Source organism: Pan troglodytes, chromosome 13 (assembly GCF_028858775.2).
Source record: "Pan troglodytes isolate AG18354 chromosome 13, NHGRI_mPanTro3-v2.0_pri, whole genome shotgun sequence".
In the NCBI taxonomy this organism is placed as follows: Eukaryota; Metazoa; Chordata; class Mammalia; order Primates; family Hominidae; genus Pan; species Pan troglodytes.
Window position 1 is genome coordinate 122,255,521 of NC_072411.2, and position 10,499 is coordinate 122,266,019.

The 10,499-nt window shown below is 43.6% G+C and overlaps 1 long non-coding RNA gene across 1 annotated transcript; it reads right to left on the reverse strand.

Annotated features, from left to right (window-relative positions):
• Positions 1 to 6,957: 6,957 nt before the first annotated feature.
• LOC107973940 (uncharacterized) lies at positions 6,958 to 9,914 on the reverse strand. Its single transcript, XR_008546708.1, has 3 exons — positions 9,492 to 9,914; positions 7,229 to 7,384; positions 6,958 to 7,110 (listed from the first exon to the last, which is right to left on the reverse strand). It is a non-coding gene; the product is annotated as an uncharacterized LOC107973940 (long non-coding RNA).
• Between the last annotated feature and the right edge of the window lie 585 nt (positions 9,915 to 10,499).

Consider the following 10,499-nt stretch of genomic DNA (forward strand, 5'->3'; position numbering starts at 1 on the left):
CTGCTTGCTGTTAAAATTCTTGAAGCTCTCTGGGCCTCAGTTTCCTCATTTGCAGTATAAAGAGGTTGGCCTAGATTACAACTCCAGTCCTGGCTCTGAAACTGTGTGCACACATGGCTTCAGGTTATGGGAATTGTGTTTCTTTGTTCATTAGGAACAAAGAGCAGGCAGTATATTTTAAAGGTTGCTACTCTATTTTGGCTTCAGTACCTTAATTTTTAGGTAACCTTTTTCTTTAAGAGGAGGGAGCTGGCTGGTATAAGGAGACCTGCTTTTTTCTTTTCTTTCTTCTTCTTTTTTGTTTAAACATTAAAGCCCCTGTCTTCAGGGAAGAAGAGGCTGTTGGATGTGTTTTGAATGTTTCAAATCAAAGCCTGCCAAGAGATGGAGAGCTATAGGTTTCAATAAGCACCTCTTTCAGTAATTTTAAGAATTTCACTTATGAGGATAATGAAATCTTCAGAAACCCTAGGAGACATACCAGAAAAAAATATGACTCATCAGTGGAATTTTCCTGAATACTCTCTCCCCCTACTACATTTGTCCATCAGGAGGGCCTCCTCTGCAGATTCCGAAGACGTCTATAGCCTAATTGGATGACTGGATTTGGGAGCTCAAGAACCTTGGGAACTTGAGTACCGCTCCCCACACTTCTCAGGTCCTGCCAGCAGCCTCCAGGCCCGCTGTTGAACACTGTGACTCTGGGGACCTGGCTTGCTGTCATTTGTTGGTGTGTCTGTTGTGGCAAATGTTCCTGCTGGAAGTCTGGGCCATCGAGAGCAAATGCTTGTTTCCTTGGATCCTGCTTCTCACCGTGTGACTTTAATAAAAACAGATAGAAACTGTCACTGTTTCTGTGACAAGATGTGTAGGCTTCTTTCAGATGTGGAATCTGTACCCTGGGGTTTGCAGGCCTCAGTTGGATGTTAAATGCCCTGAGGTCTATGTGTGTAGACCTTGACTTGGATTATGAGCCCTGCTCCTATGCAGGAGAGAGGGGTAGAGCCGACTTCTTCCCTTTTGTAGGTTTTCTTGAGCTGTTGCCAAAACTCACTCCCAGCTATTTAAAGATTAAGAAATACATTTTTGAGAACTTGATTGGATGTAATTTCAGAAAAAGACACGTACATTTAGAAAAGACAATGTAAAATCCTAAAAGACCCAGTTGAAAGAACGAGTTGATGTTTAATTAAAAGCAGTGGGCATAAATGGATTCTGCACATTTTCGAGGATCAAGTTACCTAGAAAGAAAGAAAACTTGTGGGATGGGTATAATATAAACAGAAAGGGGAGTTAAAATGAAGACTTTAAGAAATTAAAATCAAAAGGGACTCTTCAAAAAGAGTGTCCGTCTTGGGTATTAACCTCCAACATTGAAATGAAAACAATTTTGAGAAGCTTAAAAAAAAAAAAAAGACAGCCCACATTGCGGCCTGCTTCAGATCTCTGGTGCTTTAGCTTTCTGTGGGAAGCTACAGTTTCCTGTCATTTGCTTGCTGGGTCTAGCATTTGTTCTCTGCCATGTGCATCTAGGATTTCTTACTAGCTATCCAGAGTTATGCTGCCTTGAAAGAAGAGGACATGTGGCTGTTCTTCTAGGCAAGGCCCTCACGGTTTGTGAATCCAGTGTAATGGTTAAAAAATGCTGAGCAGTAACCAGGAGACTTAGGTAAGAACCTAAGACAGAGCTCATGTTTTCATTTCTCACTCGCTGCGTGACTCGGGGGAAATTACTTTCCTTCTCTGAGACTCAATTCTCTCATTATAAATGAGATCCTTTCAGTGCTATCCAAAGGGACCTTCTGCCATGATGGAAATATTCTCATATCTGTGCCTTCCCATGCAGTGGCCTCTAGACAGTGGCTTTTGAGTCTTAGAAAAGTGGCTAGTATGTCTGAAGACTTTCAACTTCATTTAATTTCAGTTAATTTTGATTTATTCTTAAATAGCCACATGTAGCTAGTGGCTAACATATTGTACAGAGCAGTTTGAGATGTTGCTGAAATCCTTTCCAGTTCTAACATTCTACGATTCCACATTCTGGTGCTGAGGCTTGCGTTGCTGGCCAGTCTCAAGCATTCATCAAACTGTTATGCAGAACCTTTCCTGATCCACTTCTCATTTCTAGGGGAAAAAAAAGAGCAGCCAGGCAGAATTCTTCTTCCCAAATAGCTCATAGTTTTGTGGGAGAGAATCATACACTTCTAGAAACTGTAGGATGTTTAGGTTGGGACTCCTGGGAAAATGAAAAGTAGAATCAGCCTTCATCAATATTTGTTACACAAGGGTCTTTAACATTCCTCGAGCAAGGATGCACCCCACCAGGTAGTTTGTTCTGTCTGGGTCTGGCCCAGTTTTCCTCCTTAACCCAGAAACTAAAAGTAATCTGGACATTCACCCGCTGCTGAGTCAAACGTGGTTATTTTTAGTTTTGGGAGCCTTGAAACCTAATGAGGGTAAATGACCTAAAAGAATAGGAGTATGGGATTCTGTGTTTCATTCAGCGGATAAGCACTTACTGCATGCATTTTGAGTGTCAGACATTGGGTTAGGGATTGGGGGATACCATCGTGTGTGAGACAGGCAGCCCTTCATCTTGGGGAGCTTAGGAGAGGAGGCAGACAATGCACGAGAGGGAAGGATTTTAGATAGTGTTAAGAAAAGAAGATGGTGGCACTAATGCAAATAATTATTTTAAAAATCATTTAGGACACCACAACAAAAGATGCTGGTATTTAGCTTGCGGTCTCTGGTTAGCCATTGGTGTGGGAATAGTGAACTTGGAGTTAAAAAAAAAATGAGTTCCGGGCCTGACTGTGCTGCTTACTTTGGTGTGAAGTTGGGGAAGTACAGGGTTGTTCTGGGGATACAATAATGTGTGTGAAAGGGCTGTATAATCAGCTGAGCACTCTACAATGGTAAGATTCCATTACTATTGTGTAGGCTGCAAAATCTCCTTGTAGATAGCAATTGACTAGTTGAGGTTCTCTAGTTTGGAACACAGGAGGGAAGAGGAGACTCTCCAGAGGGACCGAGAATGTTGTGAGGAACATGAGAAGGATGCTGTGGGTGGAAGGGTCCTCAAACTGTCTTCTCTGAAGCCCTTGGCTTCCACTGAGGGGCTTCAGCAGCAGTATTGGCTAAGGTGCTAGCCCAGTGGGTCTGACTCTAATTTAGCTAGAACCAGGTATCTTAACTCTTCCCTATATTATACATACTAGCTATGTGTAAAGTGTTACTAAAGGTATCTTTTGGCAATTAAAAAAATACTGGTTAGGTGGATGCTGAGAGAAGGTGAGCTCAACAGGGGAGAGGGGTCAAGGAATGTTGGAGGAGCTCAGGCCAGCTTCCCCTCACTTTAGGATTTTGCTTCCTCTTAGGAAGTGGGTGTGAAACTGTGAGTCTGGCAGGAACCTGGGAGAATCCCTGGAACAGGATGGGGAAGGGGCAATGGCTGCACCAGGCATATCTCAACCTTATGTGCAGAGCACCTACGATTCCCATTGTGTTGCCCAAGTCCTGCAATTCATCTTGTGTCCCAAAACAAATACAATTAGGATTGACTGGCTATAAATTGCTTTAAATTGTGGCTATAAACACAAAATGTGCTTGAATCACAGCACATTAGACTGGAAAATACCTAAACTCATCTTATCCCCTAACATCTTAATTTAACAGACAAGAAAACAAAGGCCAGAGTGGGGAATGGACTTGCCTAAGATCCTAGAGTCAGTGGCAGGGCAATAACCCTGAGGTTCTGGATCCTCCTGCAGAGGCAGAAACTTCAGAACAAGGAAAGGCTGAGGCTGAGTGGTCTTTTCCTGGCCCACAGTTTTCCTTCCCTAGGGTGCCTCATCTGTGTGGCATCCCTGCCTAGTAACACATATGAAGCTGTTAGTACACACTGAATGCATGTTCCAGGCACTGCACTAAGCAATCTACTACCTTGCCTCATCGAATTCTTGGTGCTCAGTGTCTCCCATTTGCCCCTGCAGATCCACTTGCTGCTGGGTGCCTCATATGGAATGCATTAAGGGGCTGCCTTTTCTGTTGGGTTCTTATGGTTTCAGCTGAAGGGATGTATGGAGACCCCAAGGGAAAGAGGAGAGTGTGGTTGATGCATTTATTCATAAGCCTCCCTTTCTGTCAGGTTGCTACCAGCTGGCTGCGTGCCTGCATTGAAGGTCATAGCTTGCATCACGGAGCTCCTACTTTCTTTGGATGTGGATACACACACTCTTCCAGGTGCCCCTTCGGGACTGATAATGGCACCCACTTTACCATCCTCGGGCGCTGCACCCTCCCTTGTGCTTTTTCTGCACTCTCCACACTCCTTTGTCAATAGTTCTTTTATGAAACCCTCCTTGGGTTATCCCAGTTTGAGTGCCCCATCTGCTTTCTCCTGGGGCTCTCATGAATGTTCCACACAGCGACCCTATGAGGGTCATTCATTACTCCCACCTCACATGTGAGGAAATGGAGACACAGAAAGTTAGGAATGGACCCAAAATCACACAGCTAAGGGAGCCCAGGAGGTTCCAGAAACTTTGCTCTTGAAGGAGGCATTGCAGCTCCTTGGAGAGCAAGTGAGGAGGGCGGGTGGGTGGGTGATAGGATGGTCCAGGGCTTGACTTCCATCACAGACAGCTTCTGCCTTCTGTCTAAAGTCCCTTTGCAATTTGGGCTTCCTCATTAGTCCCTCCTGTCTATCAGCCCAGCCAGGGCCATTAAATGCTTGGTGGACAGCCTGTAAGAGTTGGCAGTGTGGTGGGGCCTAGAGAAAGTGGACAACAAAGTTTGTTTCTGTGGTTAAAATAAAAACTAAGACAAGACAACCCTTAATTAATTAAAGGAGCAGAAATAGCTCCCGGATGTGGCAGGGGCTGACAGCTTCTCCTCGATGATTTCATTCGGTGGTGATGGTTTTGTCAATATTACATGCTGCCCAGAACCACACACAGTCTCCTCTTCTGTCTGAGAACATTTTTTTCCCCTTTGAGTTGCACAAGCTCAGGCTGGGAGTGACAGAAGCCAGCCTATAGCTTCACTGACCTACTTCCCGCTGGCTCTCCAGCCAGCAGCCCACGCATCATCCATTTTAACCAGCTTTTCAAGGTCAGGACTTTTCACTGCAGAGACTGGCTTTTGCTTGACACAAAGCCAGGTGCCATCAATTGTCCTGTTTACTAAATTTTCAATGTTCTTTTTCTTTAGCTGAGCAAAAAGTATGGGTTGGGCTCCTGTTTAGGACAGATAACAAATGCAGTGACTTTGAGCCTAAATTGGCCACTTCACGTGCTGAAAAAGCAGGTTTTCCACTATTAATGGAGCACCTGGGCCAGACCAAATGCAAACAGTCAAGGATTTAGGCTGTCCCAGTAGACGGTCACACTCCTCTTTTTTTGTGACGCAGACAAACGTATGCTCCACATAAACACAATGTCTTATTTTTCACTTTTATGAAAGAATTATATGAAACCAGCTCTTCACAGATAAAAAGCAACTGCTTTGTGTATCTATTACTGTACCTTTCATCTCAACAGGTTTTGTGAGAAACTTCCAGCTGGAGGTACATTCTTTTCTGGTTTGATAAAGATAAATTGTATTCAGTAAGACAGAAAGGGGAACATTTTCTTGATTATTCTCTAAATACGAAGTCAGGGGAAATGTGATTTTTTTTCCCCAGTATTCAAAGAAGTTAGTCCCCCTTCATAATGACCCCAAATTTTCTGTGCTGCTCAGCATACTAAAACTGTTTGATCTTGAGAGAAGCTTGTTATGTATGGAGTTCTGGGAGCTCATTAGAGAATAAAGAGGACACGTCGCTTTCTCTACTAATATCTGCTAATCATTGGCTGTAAGGTACAGGCAATATGGTGTAGTGGTTTATGGCATAGACTGTGGAGTTTGAATGTCAGCTTTTCTCCTGCTATTGTATGAATTTTGGCAAGTTACTTACATTGTCCATGCCTCAGTTTCCTCATCTGGAGTGTAGAGATAATAATAACCCTTATAAGGGGTTGTAATGGGTAAATATTAGGTGTTTCAAACAGTGCTTGGTATGTAGTTAGCTTTTGCCTTAGCCCTTTCTGATTGTTGAAACAAAAAAAATGGATAATTTATAAACAACAGAAGTTTATTACTCACAGTTCTGGGGCCGTGGAAGACCACAATCAAAGAGCAGGTAGATTTGATATCAGGTGAGGGCCTGTTCCTCATAGATGGTGCCTTCTAGCTGTGTCTTTTGGTGGCAGAAGGGGCAAACAAGCTCCCTTGGGGCTCTCTTAATGCCTAATCACGAATCCCATTCACCTAAATCACTTGCTAAAGGCCACATCTCTTTGTACTATTGTGTTGAGAATTACATTTCAACATATAAATTTTGGGGGGACACAAACTTTCAGATTGTAGTAGCTTTTAATAAGTGTTAACAATTATTTATCACATGAAGGATAGAAAGTCAGGAATAAATGCAGCCCTATATGTATGAATGCATATGCATGCACATGAGTGTGGAACCAAGTTGGTTGTTTGCTGGGAGAAGGGAGCCTGGAGAAACAGGGAGCAAAGGAAGGGGTGGTGATGGATATTCTAAAAAAGGCTCAGTGAGATCCTGAGGACTGATTCTCTTCTCTGTGGACTTTCAGCACAAGAAGGAAGACAGGAAGAGGCCCACTGCCTCTCAGGTTGTTGTCCTTGCCTGGATAAGGAAGCAGAGAACTGTAAAGGAATACATTCACAAACACACATACACAAAGATAGAGAGGAAAATACATAGACAAAGGCATAGACTAGACTCAGGGAAAGTGGGAGATTTACAGGGGCAGCCACACAGAGTGAGGGAGACAGGGAAAGAAACACAGGTGCAAAGAGGAAGAGCAACACAGGGAAAATGTCCATGCATGTGAGCGTGCGCGCGCGCGCACACACACACACACACACACACACACACTCCATACCAAGGAGATGACAGTTGTTCTGGTTTGTTGATGCTAAATTCTTGGATATAGCAGGATCAACATACTGCTGGAGTCAAATTGTGAAGTTGAATTATCTTTATGATCAAATGGCAACATTAAGATTATGTATAGAAAGTTCCTCACACAGTGCCTGATAAAGAAAAGTTATGAATTTTAATAGAATCTTCTTTTAGTGCAGATACTGGCAGAAGAAACCCCTTTCCTGGAGTTTATGTGACCTTACAGAATTTTTTTTTATGTGACCTTACCTTACAGAATGTTTCTTTCCCAGGGTGGATGTATCTTGGTTCTGGAACCTCCTCATCTATCGGCATGTCCCCACCACTTTCTGATTTGCTCGTGAGAGTCATGGAGGACAGATGGGATATAACTACTATTTCCTCTCCACTAACAAGCTGGCAAACCTTAAAAGATTGGAGGAATGGGGGCTGGTGGGCAAAGGAATTTGGTCAAAGTACAGACAGAAATAAAATGTCCCTGACTGGGGCACCATATACAGTGAGACCCATACTAAGCAGTGTTTCATATGACTGTTTCATGATCTCAAAATCCTTATGGTTTCTTAAATCCCAAGGAAATGGGCCTGAAGACACACAGAATGTAAACTAGATCTTTGAAATCCCCTTTGGTTATTCTCTAGAAACTTATTTCTGCAGAAGTGCCTTCTGATTGACAAAAGCTCACTTTTATATTCACAATCTCACTCTGTCAAGGTCTAGTCTGAAATCACCCTCAGAGAATATTGTGCAGTAACTTTTAAAAAGCCCAAATCCTGTCGATTTATGCATTTAATTTATTGTTTTCGTTGGTCACAGCTTTGCTTTGTACATAACCAAATCCCAGTTTTGAGTGCCTATCGCATACTGCTAAGCCATGATGTTGGAAGGCATTTTTTTAATTTAGAGCTTGAAATTCCCTTAGTTTACTTTCAAGTTTCTAGTCCTTTGGAAATTTATATAAAATTTCCCAGCCCCTCCCAGCCTCCTATTTTCTGCTCCCTTTAGAAGCAGTTAATTAATTTTATTTCTCAAAGATGCTTTGTTTCCTTAAGTAGTTCAGTCTGGCTAGTCTTCCTCTGGGTATCACTTTTCACCAGCACTTTATGCAAACTCATTCAGAAATAGCTCATTGTGGGCCAATTTTCTCTGTTTGGAAGGACAATTGCTTATGAGGTCAAGGTCCTTATGCATCACTCAGTTATTCAACAGTCTTCCATGAGTCCCTGATTTGGACCATGTCCTCCGGATAAAAAGACTCAACTTCTGTCAATCCCTACCCCCACCCCATAGAGTCCCCAGTAGATGTGAGTGGAGCTCAGTGGGGTCTTCACAGGCACTTTGAGTGTGTGTGGGGGTTTATCCTGAAAATAAAAAAAACATGAGAGCTGGTGAGTAAGACCAAGCCAGTGCCTTTGACAGGGAGTTGAGAGATCATGAGAATACACTCATCTGTCAAGCCAGCAGGACTATAAATGGGAGATAGAACCAAGAGTCAGTTGGCAGACAAACAGCAGATCAGAAAGGGATTAGAGGGAATCAGTTCCAGGATGCCTGCTGTGAGCTCTGTTGGGGTGTTGACAGCTCAGATTTATGGTCTGGCAGGTACACAGTGCATGGAATACAGTGCAGGTGCACAGTGGCTGGACTAAAGGTACATGATCTGGAAGGGGTCTGTCCTGACTCACCATCCCTCAGGCCTTCCATGCAATATGGGATGGAGTGGGCAGCCCCCATTTCACTCAATGAAAGGACAGTGGAATATTCTGGGACATTCACACTTAAAGCCTGATGACTGACTTCTCTTCTGGGTCATCTCCTTTGCATGATTCTAGGTGTGGAGCTGGAAAAAGTATCTGTGATAATCTCGTGTTTCTTTTATTGCCTTCTCCAGCTTCCTGTCTTGAGCTAGAGGCTGAGTCTCGGGGTAGAGACTAGGATGAAGATCACAGGTGCAGACAGGTCAGGATAGAAGGAAGTGGTGATCAAGAAAGTGAATGTGCATAGATGGTGTGGCTTGAGGCAAAAGTCAACATGATCATTTGCTGGTATGACTTAGGGTAGGTCTTGGGCAGAGGTAGATGATGATGACTGAGACACCTCAAGAATGGCCGGACTGATGGAACCAGGCAGAAATCCAGTGTAGAAGTTTATCATTTTGGTTAGTGATATTTATCAGAATTGCATGTGGCCTTAGAACAGTGATAGCTCTACTCTAAAATCTACAATGATGATTTTAAAGGAGTTTTCAGGTTTAAGAGCAAAGGGTCCCTTCGGTTGTCCCTCGTGGGTTTTATGTTGATTATAATTGAATTGGATTTAAAATTGTGCCCAGGCCTCAGGGATTTGCTTACCCCTTGTACCCCCTGCTACTTCCAAGCTCTGTTGTGTGGGCTTCTCCATGGCATGTGGAGCCCGAAGTTGTGTAGAGGAGACCCACTTAAAATCAGTTCATTTAGGGGATGCCCAGAGTGTCTCAAGGCATAGACAACTCCTGTCTTTTACGCTAACTTACCTTAATTAAGATCACCTGTGTCTGGACTGAGGCACCAGTTTCCTGGGCAGGGAAGTCCTTGGAGTAGGGTGTTTGGCTGTTGTGTCATAGAATAAGAAAACTGCTCTGCAGTGTGAAGGTATAGCATTAAAAAGAATTTCACCACATATGAAGGTCCAGAAGTAAGAAAGTTGACGTTCTGACACAGGCCAGAGTAGAGCACAGACGAGATGGGTCACAGATGACAGATGAAAGATGAGGTACTTTAGCAGTAGGATGTGGCAGTGTGGTGATATTTTTTAATATATAAAATTATTATTTTGATTTTCATCTACAGTTCCTGGTTCATAACTCCCACAGCCCTTGTTACAGTCTTTTGTTATAACTTTGGGTGTGTTAGGCGTCAGGGGCAGGCCTCAGGAAACAGAATCTAATTTTCCCTCCCCTTTCTGATTGTGAGTCAAGAGACCCTCATTCCAGAGAAGGTTCTACACTGCCTCATACCATGTGGGAAGGAATGCTGACATCATGAAGCTTCCATGGAAACCCCAGAGGACAGGATTTGGGGAGCTTCTGGATAGCTGAACACCTGGCAGTTCCTGGAGGGTGGCACACCCATGGAGAATATGGAAGCTCAGGACCCTTTCCCCCATATGCCACCCTATACATCTCTTTATCTGTATTACTTATAATATCCTTTATAATAAATGAACAAACATAAGTTAGTGCCTCTCTGAGTTCTGTGAGCCATTCCAGCAAATTAATTGAACACAAAGAGGGGGTCTTGGGAACCCCAACTTGAAGCAGGCTGGTCAGAAGTTCCAGAGGCCTGGACTTGTGACTGGTGTCTTATGGGGACGGCATCTTGAGGCCTGAGCCCTCAGCCTATGGGGGGAGGTCCGACATTCTTTCCAGGTGGATAATTTTGGAACTTAATTGGAAGACACCCAGCTGGTCTGTGCTGCAGAACTAGTGGCTTGCTTGGTGGTAGGGAGAAACCCCCGCCCATTTATTCACAGAAGTCTTCTA